The sequence below is a fragment of the Cervus elaphus genome, chromosome 15 (genome assembly GCF_910594005.1).
Source record: "Cervus elaphus chromosome 15, mCerEla1.1, whole genome shotgun sequence".
NCBI lineage: Eukaryota > Metazoa > Chordata > Mammalia > Artiodactyla > Cervidae > Cervus > Cervus elaphus.
The window spans coordinates 55,255,642-55,274,663 of record NC_057829.1 but is presented as its reverse complement, the minus strand read 5'-3'; the positions used below and the strand labels follow the sequence as shown (position 1 = coordinate 55,274,663).

Genomic DNA, 19,022 nt, shown 5'->3' with positions numbered 1-19,022 from the left:
CCTCCATGGGGGAAATTCTGAGAAAACACTCCCAGTGCTTAGAACTGTAATCTGTGAAGAGATAATCTAAAATGTCTGAAGTTCAAACAGCAACGTGAGTTATAGCCAGAAATGGAAATTTCTATGAAGACTCCAATTATTTCTCAAATTTCAATTAACACAGAAACTCAGCCATAGTTCAGTACCTCTCTGACAGTTCCGAGTTGTGTTAGAAGAAACATTTTGCCTAAAGACAGGGACTTAAATAAAATTCTGTAACTACGCTATTTTTAAAAAAGAAAGAAACAGATACCAAATCTATCTAATAAAAGTTGAAAAGTCTGCATGAGGTCTATCTTCAGGGAGAGTTGCTTCTGTTAAGCTTGCAAGTTCACCCACTGATTTTAACTACAGTCATTGGGAAATCCAGTTATGAGAGTATATGTTTTTATTGTTTAGTCGCTAAGTTGTGTCTGACTCTTGCAATGCCATGGACTATAGTCTGCCAAGCTCCTCTGTCTGTGGGATTTTTCAGGCAAGAATACTGGAGTGGGTTGCCATTTCCTTCTCCAGGGGATTTCCCGACTAGGGATGAAACTCACGTCTCCTGTATTGGCAGGTGGATTCTTTACCACTGAGTTACCTGGGAAGCCTGTGAGAGTATATGAGAGATAGTAAAAAAAAAATAGCCACCTAATTAGTTAAAAGTGAGCTAAGAAGAACAGAGGCAGCTTCTAGTTCTCCTGATATAAAGGATGATATAAATTTAGAAGACAGTATGTCTAATAACTTTAATTTTAGAAACAGTCATGCAAATCAGTAATGAAAATATTTGATATTGGCAACTGACATAAAGAGATGATTCAAAAACCATGCACTAATAATAAACTTGGAAGATTTTTCAAACCCCTGTATCATTAAGAAAATAATTATATATTTAAATTTATAAATACATTAGTAAATATTTGCAAACAATTAGCAAATATTTCTTTAAAAATTAAAACCATGATGGGCCACATGAAATCATAATTTTCATATATGGTCAGCCCTCCATATCTGCAGGTTCCAAATCTGTAGATTTACCAACTACAGATAGATAACATTTTTTTAAATTCCAGAACATTCCAAAAAGAAAAATTTGAATTTGTTGCACCTGCCAGCAACTATCTATATAGTATTTACATTGTGTTTACAACTATTTACATAGCATTTACATTGTATTAGTACTATGAGTTTTATAGAGATTACTTAAAAGATATGTGTATGCAAATGTATTTTATGTAAAAGATATGTGCATGCAAATGTATTTTATGTAAAGGACTTGAGAATCAAGGGATTTTAGTGTGCGTATATCAAGAGATGACTGTATTTCTGGGGTTAACAATTTGTCAGTTTATTATTTCTTATAAATATTTCTTCTATCTGACTTAGTGATTTCAATTCTGTGAATTTGTCCTGATAAATCAAAACATGGAAAAATATATAACAGAAAAATTAACAGGAGCATTATTTATAATAGCAAAAAATAAAATAAATTAATGACCCAAAATAAATATATGATTAAGTAAACTGGTAAATTCATTTAATTAAGTCCTTGAAAACAATATTTATGTAATAATTTTAATAAAACTCTAGAAAATCCAACTATATTAAATAAACAAAGCTCACCCATAGGAAAAATGGTTGAATGTAAATACAAAACAATTACTAGTTATTTCTTGTATTAGAACTATGCAGTTTTTGATGCACAAATATCTATGCTTCTTTCTACAATAAACTATGTATTTTAATAGAAAACATAATAATTTTTAATGCTGCATCCCTTACTGCATTAAAATTATTAAAAAAGAAATACAAACACAACAAAGTTAAAATGGTATATATGTGTTTTCCCAGCTCCTAAGTTTTTCATGTCTTCAGCAGAAAAACCACTTAGTGATATAGATAGTCTGCCATTATCTGGGCACTTTCTTTATGGATGGAGACAGTTCTAGAAGTACTTACGTTGTAACTAGTCAGCTCAGTTGATCACATCAGAATCATAGTTCAGTCTCTACATAAGCTTGTCACCTTAGTTCTTTTACTTGACAGTCAACTCTGCTTCTATAACGGTAGATCAGGCAAAAGATCACCACCTGTCACCACCACCCACCACCACCACATGGATTATCTTATTATAAATTCACAGCCTTGTAAGTTGAATGTTATTTTTTATTGCCATTTTATAAACAAAGAAATTGAGGCATAGAGAAGTTAAAAATTGTTCTTAACATGCATGGTTAGTTTGTAGCAGAACTGGAATATAAACTAGATCTATTGATCTTAAAGACTTTATTCTTAATCTCTAAATTAACATGACCTTAAAATAAATTATAACACCACAAAATGAGCCTTTACTGTGCCAAACATTGCTCTGCACTTTACATGCATGCTGTCACTTCAGGCATGTCCAACTCTTTGTGACCTTATGGACTATAGCCTGATAGGCTCCTCTGTCCATGGGATTCTCCAGACAAGAATACTGGAGTGGGTTGCCATGCCCTTCTCTGAGGGATCTTTCAGACCCAGAGATGGAACCTGCAGCTCTTACATCTCCTGCCTTGGCGGCCAATTCTTTATCACTAGCACCACTTGGGAAGTCTCCATGCTTTGTGTAAATTATCTCAATTCACCTTTGTAAAACACAATTCATTCTTTGGTCTCTTCTGTAGATGAATGATCAGTGCAGAAACAAAATAGATTTCAATGACTTAACACCAACCTAGAGTTGTCTCCCCAGCACAGTCTTAGGTGGGTTGGGTAGCTTTCCTGTGGGAGTCTTCTCCAAAGAGAAATTCAGAGATCTATATTGTCTCCAATTCTTGCTCTACAGAATAGAAGAAAATAAGCTGAGGGTCTCAGGGCCGATTTTAGGGGCCATATCTGGAAATTTCCTATCCAACTGCCCAGAACCTGTCTTAATGGCCTCATCTTAACTGCAGGTGAAGTGATTAAATATAAGAGAAGCATGTGGATTTTTCTTTGATATTTCGTGATCAGAAAATGGACTCTGCCAGAGAAACTGAGGCTCAGAAAAGTGAAGTGCCTCACCAGGTCACCAAGCTAATAAACAGATTCCCATCCAGCACAATCAGAGATCTATGTGCACGAGTCCTTAACCTCCAAGCCACACAGCTTCCACCTATAAGAGAGGAATAGACACAGGTTTTAGAAATGTTATCCCACAGGGCCTTTCATTTTCAAACTCACACGTCCCTGCCGTGTTCCTCATTTTGACTCCGTCTTCTCTGTGTCCCAGTTCAAGGACTGTCAGTCCATTATATTATCGTTCCCAAGTAGTCACTCCCTTTTATAAAAGAGCACATAGCGCTACCCTACCGTACACATGACTTGCAGAGCTTCTGTGTGGCTGGCAGGCACTTCTTCAGTCTAATATCAGGCTTCGTCAGATGATGTGTTTTGGCCAATGGCATGGAAGCAGTTGTAACACGTCATATCTGAAAAGAATCATAACCGTGATTATGTGTTTAAACATTGCCTTTCATGTCTCCTTCCCCATAAGAATGCCATGTCCCCAAATGTGCTTCTCCTTCAGCTGGGATTTGCAGTAAAGGGATGCTGACATGGAGCTGTAACAGACACAGCTAACACGAAATGTGCATCAGAAATAAGCATTTATGTCTGGAAACCTTTGGATTGGAGGGTCGTTAATCACCTCAGCACAGCCAATTACTACAAAGGCAGACTTCCTGCCCCAGGTCTTCTCACGCGTGCACAGCTAGGAGCCCTCTCTCCTAGCTGTGGCATTGCCACCAGACTCTGTCTTTGGTCACATCCTTGAGGGTGGGAGGTACCATTTCTTTATGAGGATGCTTTCCTGGAAGATGAAGACATCAGTTGAGTTTGATTATTTCTTAACAAACTTGAAATCCTGTTGATTACTTCTTAATTAAATACTTTTCCTGTATGTAATTGCTTAATTAAATTCTCAGAGTTTTACCGTATTTAGTTTGCAGTTTCACCAGGTTGGAGAATCTCTTTAACATGATCCATCCACAGTTCCTTTTTCTCATTTTCTGCCACTCTTTGTTCTAAGGACATAGACTGTAATCCATCTTCTCTTGTAATAATCAGAGCATACAAATGAGCAGAATCTTATATTCATTTTTATGAAGGGCAGCCTAACCAGCTGGTTTTGGCCTAACCAGCTCTGCATTTGCCCAATCTGCATTTATCTTTTCTGAAAAGAAGTGTCAAGCAAACATGTTAATATTGGGTATTAATTTTAGAATGAATCTTCTAGAGCACACATCCAGGTAACTAAAGATTCATTGTAAATAGTTTATCTGCTATCTTTTCTCATAGTGCATATAGAAAAGTGATATTTAAACAGATTAAATTTTATGCTTTTTGATAAATCAGTAGGTTCATTTATTTCATTAAAATATATGGAGTGACATCTATGTTTGTCACTGTGTTGGGCATCGGGTTTTTAATGGTGAGAAAGACTTAACTCATTACCATGGAGGCCCTAAAATACTTGGGGAGACAGAGAGATAAACAGGAAATCTGAGTCCAAAGTGCTGAGATGAAGGACGTTTAGTGATCTGCTATGGGATCCCTGGGGCTTTCCAGGTGGTGCTAGCAGTAAAGAACTCGCCTGCCAATGTAGGGTACACAGTGTGACGTGGGTTCCCTGGGTCAGGAAGATCCCCTGGAGGAGGGCATGACAACCCACTCCAGTATTCTTGCTTGGACAATCCCATAGACAGGGAAGCCTGACAGGCTACAGTCCATAGGGTCACAAAGAGTCAGATACAACTGAAGCGACTTAGCATGCATGCATGGGCTTAGGCTCAAAGAGATATCAGAGAGGCAGGCAAGGCACTTGGATAAATCCATGGTAAATCTGATATCGGAAGGGATATGAATTACTCGTGCAATGGGATAGAAAGTATAGAACAGAAAAATAATGGTCCAGTCACAGGGGCAGCAGGTGCAGAGGCCCAGAGGCCAAGAAGTACACAGAGACTTCTGGGACCTGAAAATCATTTTTCTAACTGGAGGATAGACTGAAGAGATAGAGATGACACACCTGTGCTGAGTGGAACTGGGAAATAGAGAAGCCTGATGATGTGTGACCCTGAAAAGTATGTATGGTCCAGACCATACTGACAATTTTGAATTTTTATCCTGAAAGAAAGAGAGAGCCATTGGTATTTTTAAGCAGAGAAGTAAAATGAACTTATCCTTTTAACAGACTCTCAGATTTCAGAAGTAAATTAGTCAGGGATGAGGAAAAGAGGGCTGAGACCCCATAAAATATATTCCAAAGATAAATTTTGATAAGCCTTGGTGTTCATGTAACAATAGAGTTTGAGCCACATGAAGATTCTAAAATCCCCTGTGCCTGTGAAAGACAAAGTTAAATGATGTGTTACATAGTGCTTGCAAGTTTGCTTAATTTCTGGAAATGTGTCATATAATTATCAGTTAACCAGAATGGTCAGTTAGCTATTAGTGACCATTCCTTAATCATTGTGCCTAAGTGAGAGTTCACTGTATATGTGTAAGCTGAAGAGTGATATATACAATTAATGGCAATTCATGAAGTGAAATTCATGTGGGCAGTCATTTGCAAATAATTTAGATAGTAAAAAATATATTTATACACTCTAAGAGCACTGACTAAGGATACATACTTATAATGGGGGACAAGGGAAAAAGAAGAAAAATTTATGCTAACTGAACCAACTAAACATTTATTTCTAGTCATTCATAGAATAGAATCCATGAACTAATTTCACAAATATATACCTTAAAAATATATAAAGTGCATAGTAGGAACTCAATAGACATGGCATTGAAATAAACATGCTTCAAGTTCTAGATGGATCCATGTGCTTCTGAAGCTTTGCAAATACAACCTACCAACTACATCAGTGCTTGTTAAGCTGTAATGTGTACTCTGAGAAATAAGGATGTGTTTTTAGATTCTCCCTACAGTCCTGACCATAGGCAGAAAAATCTACATTAGTAATTTTTACTTCCGTTCACCTTACATTACTGGATCCAGAGCCAGCCACAAAACTTGAAGAGTCTATTCTAAGTTTGACGTCCATTGTGCAAATCTGGCCTCATTTGGCAGATTGAACAAATGATTTTGGAAGTTGAAAGCTATTTTCATGCCATTCATTTTTAGCTTCTTCCACATATATGCTTATGCAAGAATAATCACTATTCACTCAATTGTACTTTGAAGAAGGTAATAAGCAAAATGATTTGCAAGAATAAGAATAAAGCATCAATTGCTTTCTTTGTTCACTCCCTAAGAGCGTCATCTTATAGACGAAATTACAGGCCTCATATAACATTCAGAAACTGAAGAAGGTGAAATTCATGCATCCTGGATTGATCTTGATCATTTCTGCCCAATTCTCCAATCAAGGAAAGGACAGAAATGTAGCTGACTTCGTGGGTATGCAATTTGCTAGCTGTTGTAGGATGTCTGACTTTCAAATGAAAATTGCTGCTATATTTTCAAAAAAGATTTTTAAAGAAATAATGACTCTGGTATGCATCCTATGTAAGGATATTGTACTCTTTGGGGTTACAAAAGTACGCTGATGATTTATAAATATATTAAAGGAAAGAAATAGTTTTTGTTCCTAGAGTGTCACTCATGCATACAGTTTTTCTTTACAGCCCCTGTAGGGGTGAATAAAAGGTTCCAAACAGTAGTCTTGGCCCTATACACCATAGAAATAAGTTATTTTTATAACATCCAAATATTTTAAAGTCATCAGCATGAGGCTACAGGATACCATTGGTGTTTGAGTTGTGTGCCAAAGAACTCATCAAAGTTAAGGAAATCTTCCTCCTTGACTATGGTCTTACTTTGAATCCTGTAATCACTGTGAAGAAAAAGTTTTCCTAACCCTGTATTTCCTATTCAAGACATTGCAGAGAAACATTCAAATGTCCATACTGCTTCCAAGACTTGGTCAAAGCCGGAATTTTACTTTTCCAAGACCTGACCAGTCCCAGATCCTTGGATCCAATGTTGTTTATATTCAGGTGGACTGTTTAGGGGTTTGTTCATGACACAAGGACAAACTCTGTAAGCAAGAAAACTTCCGTTTCTGAGAGGGAAAATGCTTGGTCTCCTTTTCTTAACTCCAAACTGGGCAGAATTTGTGTTCCTGTGATAGAGGGACCACATGATTACTATTTCAAACCCAAACAATTTTGAAAATGATAAAAGAAGTCACTATTCCTAATTACAGTAGAACAACAGGTAGGAACCAGGCCATTCTGAGCAAATAGAGACATTTCATCACTCTTTTCTGTATTGATATCCAATCATTTTGTTTTCTCTTTGGGGACAAAAGGAAAAGTTCTGCCTATTCTCTAAGTATAGGAGACAATAAGGGAAAAGAATCTGCTTGCAATTCAGGAGACACAGATTTGATTCCTGGGTCAGGAAGATCCTCTGGAGGAGGGCATGGCAACCCACTCCAGTATTCTTGCCTAGAGAACCCCATGGACAGAGGAGCCTGGTGGACTACAGCCCATAGGTTTCAAAGAGTCAGACACAACTGAAGCGACTGAGCATGCATGCATGCATCCCTATATAGATGTAAGGCAAATTTATTATGACTGCTTTTTATACTTTCTCTCAATTCAAGAAAACTGAGCAATGAAGAGGCTATAGATCATATAGGCGATCTTCCATGCATTTTGTATAATTGAACTTTGGATAAAAACTCAGGCACTAGATAATGCCATGTTTTTCTTCTGAAAAATGTTTAGAACTAAAGAGCCTCTTGATGAAGGTGAAAGAGGAGAGTGGAAAAGTTGGCTTAAAGCTCAACATTCAGAAAACTAAGATCATGACATCCAGTCCCATCACTTCATTGCAAATAGATGGGGAAACAGTGGAAACAGTGGCTGACTTTATTTTTCTGGGCTCCAAAATCACTGTAGATGGTAATTGCACCCAAGAAATTAAAAGACGCTTACTCCTTGGAAGGAAAGTTATGACCAACCTAGATAGCATATTAAAAAGCAGAGACATTACTTTGCCAACAAAGGTCCATCTAGTCAAGGCTATGGTTTTTCCAGTGGTCATGTATGGATGTGAGAGTTGGACTACAAAGAAAGCTGAGGGCCGAAGAATTGATGCTTTTGAACTGTGGTGTTTGAGAAGACTCTTGAGAGTCCCTTGGACTACAAGGAGATCCAACCAGTACATCCTAAAGGAGATCAGTCCTGGGTGTTCATTGGAAGGACTGATGTTGAAGCTGAAACTCCAATACTTTGGCCACCTCATGCAAAGAGCTGACTCATTTGAAAAGACCCTGATGCTGGGAGGGATTGGGGGCAGGAGGAGAAGGGGATGACAGAGGATGAGATGGTTGGATGGCATCACCGACTCAATGGACACGGGTTTGGGTAGACTCAGGCAGTTGGTGATGGACAGGGAGGCTTGGCGTGCTGCAGTTCATGGGGTCGCAAAGAGTCGGACACGACTGAGCGACTGAACTGAACTGATTCTGTATTGCTGATTCTGGACCATCTTTGGTCTTTAAAAACTGGTTGACAGTAAAAAGAAAGAGGTTGATGTCTTATGAAAATTAAGGCACTCGATCATCACCTCTATTTGTGCAGAGATTATTCCATCTTCATTGGTTGGTGGGAATTATTTAGACAGGAACAGTATATAAATATAACAATGAGGTAAAAGTTAGCACCAACAGTAAATGACTATATAAGACTCATAGTTCTATACCATAGAATATGATCACTTTGACAATTATAGCCCAGACAATTTTAACATGGGAGTCACCAATCACCCTAAAATTCACTAAAGAAAAAGCTTAATGGTGAACACAAGAAACTATCTTATTTGGAGAAATATAGATTTCCAGGATGGATTGCATTCTGAAATATTCTAAAGAACCCAGCCCTAGGGAACTGGTAGTATGACTCAGTGACATTCTCAAGTGTATCTGAGATATCAAAATATTGATTTCAGGTTTGAGTGATTAATCCCCAGCAACTTTTTCTATGGACCTTCTTTAGATAATAAAACAAATTCATTTGTTAAATTCCTGACAAAAATATTTCATTAGCTTAGAAAAATATTTGATATCTGTTTTCATCATTCCCAACTAGCTTCACATTATTAAGAAACAAATTAAAAAGAAGGAAAGCTTAAATAATAGCTACCTTCTGTTTCTCAAAATTATTATCTTATCTGTCCAGGAATAATTTCTGATGGTTGTTTTCCTTAAGACTGCATTAAGATCCACCCAAAACAAATGGTCTCATTTAGATTAACTGTCAGCTCTGCCTTTACTTGCACTATCTCCAGAACACAAGCTGTTACTTGGTCGATTGAGTCAAACAATGAGTTATTTGATGAAAGAAACAACATCAGTCAGCCTGATTAAGGCAAATGAGTAATTGAAATGACCAGGAAACAGAGTGATAATGAATAATCCATGGGTCCCACATGCAAACGGCCTCCATGTATAAAATGGGCCTCCTCGCTCTGAATACCAGACAACATGGTTTTAGTGTATTTGCAACTCTGTAAATAGTTGGAACTTGTTTTTATGTGATAATGGATTTGAATTTGGGAGGCCATATTTTTTTTATTTCAAGGAATGTTTGCCATTATACGTTCTCATTACTATTACCTACACATCATATAGGACTGTGGTGTTTATGTGTGCATATGGTTAGAACAATAGGAGAGATTAACATAGAACTTAGTAGAAACTTCCCTAGAGTTCAGAGACGGTGGGCAAAATATGAGTCATAGAACAGAGTTTTTCAAACTGTGGGTTGTTACCCAATGATGGATATGAGATCAATTTATGAGGTGGTGCTGTGGACTGAATTGTGTCCTCCACAACAGGCATATGTTGAAGCCTGGATGCCTGATGTGATGGTGTAGGAGATGATTCCTTTGAGAGGTGGTTAGGTTTAAATGATATCCTGAGGTCCTAGTGTTCTTATAAGAAGGGATGGCCAGAGAGCACCAAAGAACTTTTCCTCTCTCTCCCTCTCCCCTGACCCCATCTCAGTCTCTTTCTCTGTGTGTGTGTCTCTCTTCTGTCTCTGCTGTGAGGACACAGTGAGAAGGCAAGCATCTGCTGACAGAAAGAGGATCCTCAGGGAGGAACTGAATCTGACTATACTTGATCCAGTCTCCAGAACTGACAAGCAAGTTCCTGTTGTTCATGCCATCCAGTCTGTGGTTTTCTGCTATGGTATATCGAGCAGACTCACATAGATGGATGTCACCTTTTAAAAAAACAATAGGCTAGACAATATGATTTGCATGTGTTAAGGGTAATAAACCTAAGTGGTATTTTTCAGCTTATGTTAATACATAGGTATATGAACACAGGATTATAATGGGAAATGTATTTCTTTGTGTGGGATATATTTAAAAATGTTTGTGTACACTGATATAGTGAAGCTTGTGGTATAGTGGTTACAGAGATGAAAAGGGTGATGTGGTGCCTTTGTTATCCACATGGTTCAAATAACTACAAAGTGGTCATAGACTCTCCATTGCAAACAGGTTAAAATTCTAATAAAATAGCATAGGAAATGGGAGCTGTCACATCAAGATGAAATGAGAGCGGGAAGGAAAGAGGAAGAGAGAAAGGGGAAGCCCCCCTTTTCAGCAGAATTCTTACCATCATACATGAAAGAAATGAACTAGCTAGAAAATCATTATTTTCAAACTCTATAATAACAAATTGTTTCAAGGAAGAATCATTACAGATACTTAAACCATTGGCTAAAATGTTTATTAAGGAATAAGTTACTTGTATAGTCTGAAAGATCCAACCTCCTCACATATTAGTCTATTAGATACAGAAATTTACTTAATAGAGTAGAATAAACCTTCTATACTATTCATTCTACTGCCAAATCCTGTATGACTTTCATTTTTAAACACATGATCAAAGCTAATGTCACCAATAATAAAACAAAGTAACATCACAAAATTCCAGATTTGATGTGCTAAGAAGGACATGACATTACTTATGTAGAATTTCTGCCCCTCCCCTGCCCCCACAATATCTTTGCCTAGATCTTATCACAAGGAACCCATCCTACAAGCACAAACTAAGGGACTTTCTACAAAGCAAATGGCCTGTACTCTTCAAAAATGTCTAACTCAGTTCAAAGAAAGGCTGAAAACTAATCTAGATAAAAAGAGACTGAAAACAGTTACCATGTTGAGTCTTGAATCAAAAAATAAAACTTGTTATAAAGACCGTTATTGAGACAAGGGTGAAACTTGAACATGGACTATATGTTGAAGAATGGTAGAAGAATCATAGTGTATCTGTATTGAATTTCTTTTTTTTTAATTTATTTTTAAATTGAAGGATAATTGCTTTACAGAATTTGTTTCTGCCAAACATCAACATGAATCAGCCATAGGTAAACATGGGTCCCCTCCCTCCTGAACCTCCCTCCCCATGTTGAATTGCTTATTACATTGTGATTCTGTAAGGGGATAAAGGATTGTGACATCTGCAACATTCTCTCAAATGATTCAGCAAAAATTATACATATAAACTTTTCTGTGCATTTGAGAGTTTTTAAATTGCTTTAAAAAAGCATAAGTCTGATCAGTTTTAGATTAGAGACACGTATTTGCTTCTTGATTTCTTAGACACTACTTGTACACGTCAGGGCTTCGCTTGTGGCTCAGCTGGCAAAGAATCCGCCTGCAATGTGGGAGACCTGGGTTCGATTCCTGGGTTGGAAAGATCCCTTGGAGAAGGAAACAGCTACCCATTCCAGTATTCTGGCCTGGAGAATTCCATGGACTATATAGTCCATGGGGTCACAAAGAGTTGGACACGACTGAGCGACTTTCACTTTGACTTGTACTGTCAAACCTACTACTTCTTTCACCTTCAAGCACCCACCCTGAAAGTGTGTGGCTGGAATAAACTGGCACTCATTTTATTTTCATATAATAAATCAAGGAAGATAGCAGATACTGCAGCTCAAGCAGAGAACTACCAAGCCCTGAAGTAGAGAGTCATATAGTGACCTGGACACCAAGTCATACAAGACAGACAGAACCAAGTATATATTCTTAGCCCAAGCCTAAGACCAGGTGTCGCCCTTCGATGGAGGGGACACTGATCTCCTTTGATAACCCTGCTTTGTATTTGCAGCCTGTGCTAAGTGCAGCCCCAGACATACATAGGTCTGCAGAGGAATACTCCTCCAACCCAAGGCAGGGACAAAGGTGTGTGGGCAAATGCCTCTTCCCTGATGTTCTCTCTCCTCCTCTTTCTTGAACATTTTACAGTAAGTTTCCTGAAGGTGGTTATGAATCTTTGGAGCTCAAATATGTAGGGAAAGAAACATATTTAGGTCTCCCTCCAAGGTCTTCCCTGGCTGGGCTCATGGGCATTCGTGGGGACATAGCATCGGTTGATGTCAACTTCCAGAGAAGGAAACAGATGAACAGTGTTTCAGCAGCAGGCCGAGTTGACTAGGCATGTTCAACATGCACTCTCTGCTGCAAGTCTGTCTTCTCACTAGTCTACAACCACAAACTCTACTTGGGAATCACTGAGCCAGTCTGTTACTAATCCTATGGCTTTCAGTTGAATTTTGCTGCTCTTGTTCCCTAATCATAGGCTGCATCTTATTCACAGTTTACAGCCTTGCCCAGGATCTGCCCTGGTAGCTTATAGGAAAGCACTGTAACATTTAGCAAGAAATTGTTTAAATCAACTAAGGTTTTTGGTTAATCATAGGGTTTGGGTGAGTGAAGGAATAGTGGATGACATGATATATATTCTTGAAAGACAGATGTACAAAATTTTTACTGACAAAGTATTTTGAAATTATTTTCTCTTGAAAGAAATGAAAATGACAGCTTGCCAACATAAATATATCTGCTGTATAAATTGCAGGCATTCTATGAAATTTCTTCTAGGAAGAAAGCAAAACAAATAATGATGTGTTAGAAATATTAAGTCAAGAAACAAAGGGTAAGAGAAAAGTTTCAAGAAAGGGATTCTCTCTCTCCTCTGTCCCTTTCCCCCAGAAGCAGATCTGGGTCGTGCACACCTAGAAACATGAGTATGGAGAGAAGACAGTTGGTTCTTTGTTCTCATTATCACAATGTTTTGAGCCTTCTCAACACCCAATATATCCCAAATCTTTCTGGTATTCTGCAAAAGTATTCCACAGTGGTACCAAAAGATTCTGCTCCTATTGGCATGATGGCACTCTCTCCAGAATCCTTTTAACTCTAAAAGGGAAAAGAAGACCCTGATTGAGTATTATTATTAGTCTTCCAACAAATCTAAAATTATGACTCATATATATAGAAAATGAACACATGTCAAAAATATTTTTGACACATTAATAAGGGAACAGGTAAGTTGTTAGAACTGGTTCTAACAATGTGGATTTAATTTATACTCTCTACTGGACAAAATTCATTTGCACTGCCATGAACAGGAATCATTTGCAAAGCCAAGAGGAAATATTTGCATTGGGTAATTTCCATTTTCTACTAGCTAGTGTCTTTCTTCAGTGTTGTATAACAGCCTGTTGTTGCTCCATTGCTAAGTCATGTCTGACTGTTTGTGACCCCATGGACTTCAGTGTACCAGGCTTTCCTGTTCTTACGATCTCCCAGAGTTTGCTCAAATTCATGTCCATTGAGTTAGTGATACTATGCAAGCATCTCATCCTCTGTTGCTCCCTTCTCCTCCTGCCCTCAATCTTTCCTAGCATCAGGGTCTTTTCCAATGAGTTGGCTCTTCGCATCAGGTGGTCAAAGTTCTAACAAAGCATAATGCCTAGTGAAAGACAAAGGTTCACAGCCCTGTAAGAGCAGACTACCCCAAGACTCTGGCATTCCACTGAATAGATACCTAGTAATCCTTTTTCCCATTCTAAAATCTTAAAATTTTCCTTACAGAATGATGAACAAAAATATGTAGATGATAGGTAGGTGATAGACACTTTTATTTTTTAACTCAAGGCTTGCTGATATAACTTTACCTTCAACTGTTGATGAGAAGGAATTTATTTCATTCTTAAATTCAGGTCTCAGATATCTGTGCAAGCAAAGGTTAGGGTTAGGCCACATAAGTCTTGACCCTGAGAAAGGCTCAGTACTTTTTCATCAGGTACAATTTTTTATTTTTATTTTTCCAGGGAGAATCAAAGATATTTATTTCCATATCCTTTAGGAATCTCATCATCTTTTCATTCCTTTAACCATCTCTTAGATGCTTGAAATTTGGGTCCTTGGTCAGCTAAGACAGTGAGCACTTTTGTTTCATTTGGTTTTATCTGACATTGTAAAATCAGAAACTGTTCATATATTTGAAAAATTATAATTAGGAAAAAGAGACTAAAGCTCAGAAATCTCAGTTAATGCTGAAAAATAAAAAGATGGTAATAATTAGACATCTAAAGATTGAGCAAGAGGGAGAAGCACAGAAGATTTGAACCAACCATCTTTGCCTGGCACCAGTTCATGTCTGATCATGGCTACATTCAAAATGGATGACAGTGCCCAATACACTTCTCTACTCCATCCCTTCAAATCAACATCTACTTGATATTATTTTCAGGAAAAAAATTAGTTTTAGGTCTGTCTTTTGCATGGGTTCCTTCCAAAATCCAACTTAAATCATTTTAGATGCTACATTAAAAACAACACAGTGGTATGATGTTTTACTATCATGATTCTTTCTTTATGAAATTACCTCTGAATTACAAACCATCTCTATGCTATGAGTGTGGGCTGTGTGTTCAGTCACTTAGTTGTGTCCAACTGTCTGCAACTCCATGGATGCCAGCATACTCGGCTCCTCTGCCCATGTGATTTTCCAGGCAAGAATACTGGAGCGGGTTGCTGTTGCCTCCTCTTATACTAAGAGACTCTACCTCTACAGTTTTTTCTATGCATCATACCTGAGTCTTCTTTGAAAGCCTTATGGTGGATTTTAACCCATAGTAATAACAACAAAAAAAATCTGAGGATAAGCCTACAGAATTGGCCCACATTTCAAGCAATGAGAAGTGATTTAGTGACAAAGAGCTTCTAATATGAGAATAAGAGTTCAGTTCTCCATCCAGGTGAAAGCAGAAAGAGGTATGCAATATTTTAGTACCTTTTAAAAAATGCTTATGAAATATTTCTCTCCTTTATCAGAATCTGGCTTCTTCTGTAATGGAAGCAATCAGTACTTTTGATAGTCAATTGCATATGTGATGATAAATGTCTTTTCAGATGCCTAACATTTCTCAGCTTCTCTCTGGTTACTAATCCATCTCAATTTATTGCTTCATATAATTTAAAAAATATAGCTAAATGTGATGTTAATGTATCCTAGTTTGGCTATCTCGTATTTGATCTATGGAATGTCACTTACTTTTCTGGAACTGATTATAAATTAAGCGTAAGTGCCTTTTCTGAAGTCACAGAAACTTTGAAGCACTCATGTTTGATTAGTGGCAAGTGACAGGTTATATTTCACTAACTGTACTGATTATTAAAAGAAATCAGTCTATCTCCCTATTTCTCTTCTTTATGGTGCAGAGATTCTGATAATTGGCCCAAGATGTGATTACAATTTCCAGTCTACATTTCCATGTGGAGCAATAATGTAGGGAACTATGCATGAACACTTTCTGAACCTCGGGCCCTGCCCACATACAGAGGACCTCTGCGAAGCCCATATGCTGAGAGGGAGCATAAAACCATGGGATGCTTCCTGGCGCACAGGCACAATGATGTCAGAGAGTAAGTGTGCACACTCACACACCGATAACTTCACTCAGAGGGCCTCAGTCAGAGGATAGACAGTGCAGGAGAAGGAAGCTATTTGTGGTGTAACTGGTGGTTTTGGTTGGCTGGTTATAGAGTGTGTGTTGAAGAAGACCAACTTTCCTCTTGTTTTTTACACCCAAGAATGGTGTAAGTTGAATTTGGGAGAGCCAAATGCAGCACCTTGTGGAAATCATGCACTTTGAGCATCTACAGAAGGAGAGGACTCTCTGGAGAACAAGGACTAATCAGAATGAAGTACCCACTCTGACACAGACAAACCTGAGAAATACAATGAGCAGACACGAGGATCAATGAATGATGGAGGCCATGGATGACATGGGAGGATAAGGATACACGTGAGACAGAGTCAGAGACTTCATCCCAGTCCTTGGGGAAGAAGGATGGGAAGTTAGCATTCAAAGCCTAGTAGACCTTCTATGTAATCTACTTGATTAGCTAAATGCAACATAGCATGTGGCTCATACCTTAGAGAGGGGTTAGTCCTTCTCAGCAAACACTTTTATTGTTCTCAATGGAAGATTCACAACTTATTGGTTGTGGTTCTGGTGGCCAGTGAAGGTCAATCATGGTGTTAAACATAGGTAGACTCTTTCCTGCCTGGTCAAGTTCAGAGCCTGTAATGGCACCTGGAACAGGAAAAAAAGAGGTAGAGATGATGAGATCTCCTGATTACTAAAGGGGTCTTGGAGCAGATATGCTCCCAGGAGTGATTGGTAAAGTGTTGGTCAATCCCGAAGAAGTATTAATGCAGCTCATTGAAATAAATGTCATTGGTTCCACTATTGATCAGAACAATTATATACCCAGTAGAAGTAAAGACATGAAGAGAAGCTGCAGAAGGGAAACAAGGATGACAGAGGCCTTTTTAAAAATGTAGCAAGATGTCAGTACTAATAATTCATTTTTCTTAAGAAACAATAATAGAATTGGTCCTCATTGACTTATTATACCAACAAACTGTGGTTCATTGAAATGAAATTGAAAGTCCACCACTCAGTCATGTCTGACTCTTTGCGACCACATAGACTGTAGCCTGCCAGGTTCCTCTGTCCATGGGATTTTCCAGGCAAAAATACTAGAGTGGGTTGCCATTCCCTTCCCAGGGAAGATCCAGGGGTTGAACCCAGGCAGATTCTTTACCATTTGAGCCACAAAGGAAGCCCTCATCCAAATATAGACTTCTAAAAATGTGAAATTAAGAGAGGGAGGAAGCAAAACAATTACAAAAATGGTCTCCTTTTCCCTTCAGTTCCAGGAAAGCTCAAGGGAAAATATCACATTCACACAAACTGTTGAAGCCATAGGTCTTATATGGGTGATTTTTTTTTTTTTTCTGTTGGAACTAAAGAAATTTCCCAACCATGTAACTCTACAGTCTTTGAAGATGTCCTTTGAATAACTCTTCTCAGGTTTGTCCACAGTGAGGCATGTGGAACTTTACCAACTGTACCCCCTGAAGTAGAAGCCCAGAGTCTTAACCACTGGAGCACCAGGGAAGTCCTGAGTGCTTTTATTATGTTACACTTTTGTTTACATAATTTGGGAGAAAAAAATTTTATTCCAAAGTTACACACACACAACTCAGGAGGAAGCACACGTCTTGGAGTCTAGAGTGAACTCTGATGACATTCTTTCTCCTGCTCTTTGCATCCAGCTTCTACTTTTTTTTCTTGCTCTGCTGCTAAGTACAGATACCTGAGAGCATTGCTCTGCAGAGAGGGAAGGGCCTGGCCAGCCAGACTAGCTGATGAGGGAGCACAAAGTCTGCATTTGCCTCAAAGCAGAACCTCAGTGTAAGGCTTCATCTATAATTGCACCCTTGTCTGTTTCCCCGGGCTTCCCCAGTGGCGCTGGTGGTAAAGATCCTGCCTGCCAATTCAGGAGACGTGGGTTCCATCCCTGGATCTAGAAGATTCCCCTGGAGGAGGGCACAGCAACCCACTCCAGTACTCTTGCCTAGAGAATCCCATGGACTGAGGAGCCTGGCAGACTTCAGTCCATGGAGTTGCAAGAGTTGGACACGACTGAAGTGACTTAGCACTCATGTACTGTTTCCCTGCCCGTCCCTTTGCTACTTACCTTCTCCCGGGAACACTTTCTTCTTAATCACTTGGAATCAAACTTAGCTCAGGGTCTGCTTCTGGGAGGAACTACCTCAAGTAAAGTCAGGAAACCCTGATTCAAAACCCGGTTAGACTTACCAGCTGCCAGGCCTTGAAACCTGTCATTTAACCCAGAGGTATGTCAGTTTCTGCCTCTGTTTAAAAAAAAAGAAAAAGAAATCTATAACTCTTATTTGGCTGGGTTCTTGTGAAAATGAAAGGAGGTGATATCTGAGAAGTGCTTAACATGGGCCCTAGTGTGGGGTAGGCACTCAATAAATATTAGTTGAATGTGAATATTTACTGGCAAGTCTTGGTTTTCACTATTTTAAGATCGACGGTATTATTTTTAGTTTCATGCTGCTCCTCACCAGCTGGTATCTAGATTCATATTTATTGCACAGAATTTATATATCTTTTTGCTGAGTTACTCAGCTCTTGTTCACTTGTTTATTCATTGTGTTTAGTCGACCTGAGTAGAAGGATTCTATAGTCACAATCTGGTGGCTTTGACCCATACAGGGGGCTGGATTATATGCATGGCTTCACCATTCAGCTCATGCTAATAAAATAAGTTAACAAATGAACTAAAGAAATCCAAAAGGTGCTTTTGTCTCAACAAAATGATAGCTGTATCTCCTTATGCAAAGTGCAGCAAATATTTGGACAATTATCTGGGAAATTCAAGACCAAGAGAAGCTAAAGTGCTGAATTTATCTTTAATTTTCTCTAATTCCTTACTTGTATAGACTATGCCTTTAAAAAAAAATATTTGTATAATCTAGTCTTAGATACCTAGAGACTCTTTTTTGGGGGGTCAGGATAGCAAAAAACCCTCCTGTATTTTTACATTTTGGCTTATGTATTGAGCTTAATACCCTGAAAGCCAAAACCGCAATCAGAACTTTCTTGAGGGAAAATTAGAGATCCATTTTCCAATCCTTTGAGGAGATGCATGTAACATAAAATATGAGTGCCTGAACAATGATCGTTGTTTGATTGAACAATTGCTTTTAGCAAGCTGCCCAGGCTTGTTTGTATAACTGTCTTTGCATTTATTCCTGGAA

General features: G+C 38.3%; 1 long non-coding RNA gene across 3 annotated transcripts; it reads right to left on the bottom strand.

Annotated features, from left to right (window-relative positions):
* Positions 1-2,508: 2,508 nt before the first annotated feature.
* Positions 2,509-18,107, bottom strand: LOC122708984. Of its 3 annotated transcripts, XR_006345371.1 has the most exons (6): positions 18,055-18,107; positions 16,318-16,479; positions 3,669-3,856; positions 3,358-3,476; positions 3,070-3,160; positions 2,509-2,845 (listed from the first exon to the last, which is right to left on the bottom strand). It is a non-coding gene; the product is annotated as an uncharacterized LOC122708984 (long non-coding RNA). The 3 variants fall into 3 exon arrangements; XR_006345369.1 differs by having other exon boundaries at positions 2,509-3,160; XR_006345370.1 differs by lacking the exons at positions 16,318-16,479; positions 18,055-18,107 and adding an exon at positions 3,980-4,663 and having other exon boundaries at positions 2,509-3,160.
* Between the last annotated feature and the right edge of the window lie 915 nt (positions 18,108-19,022).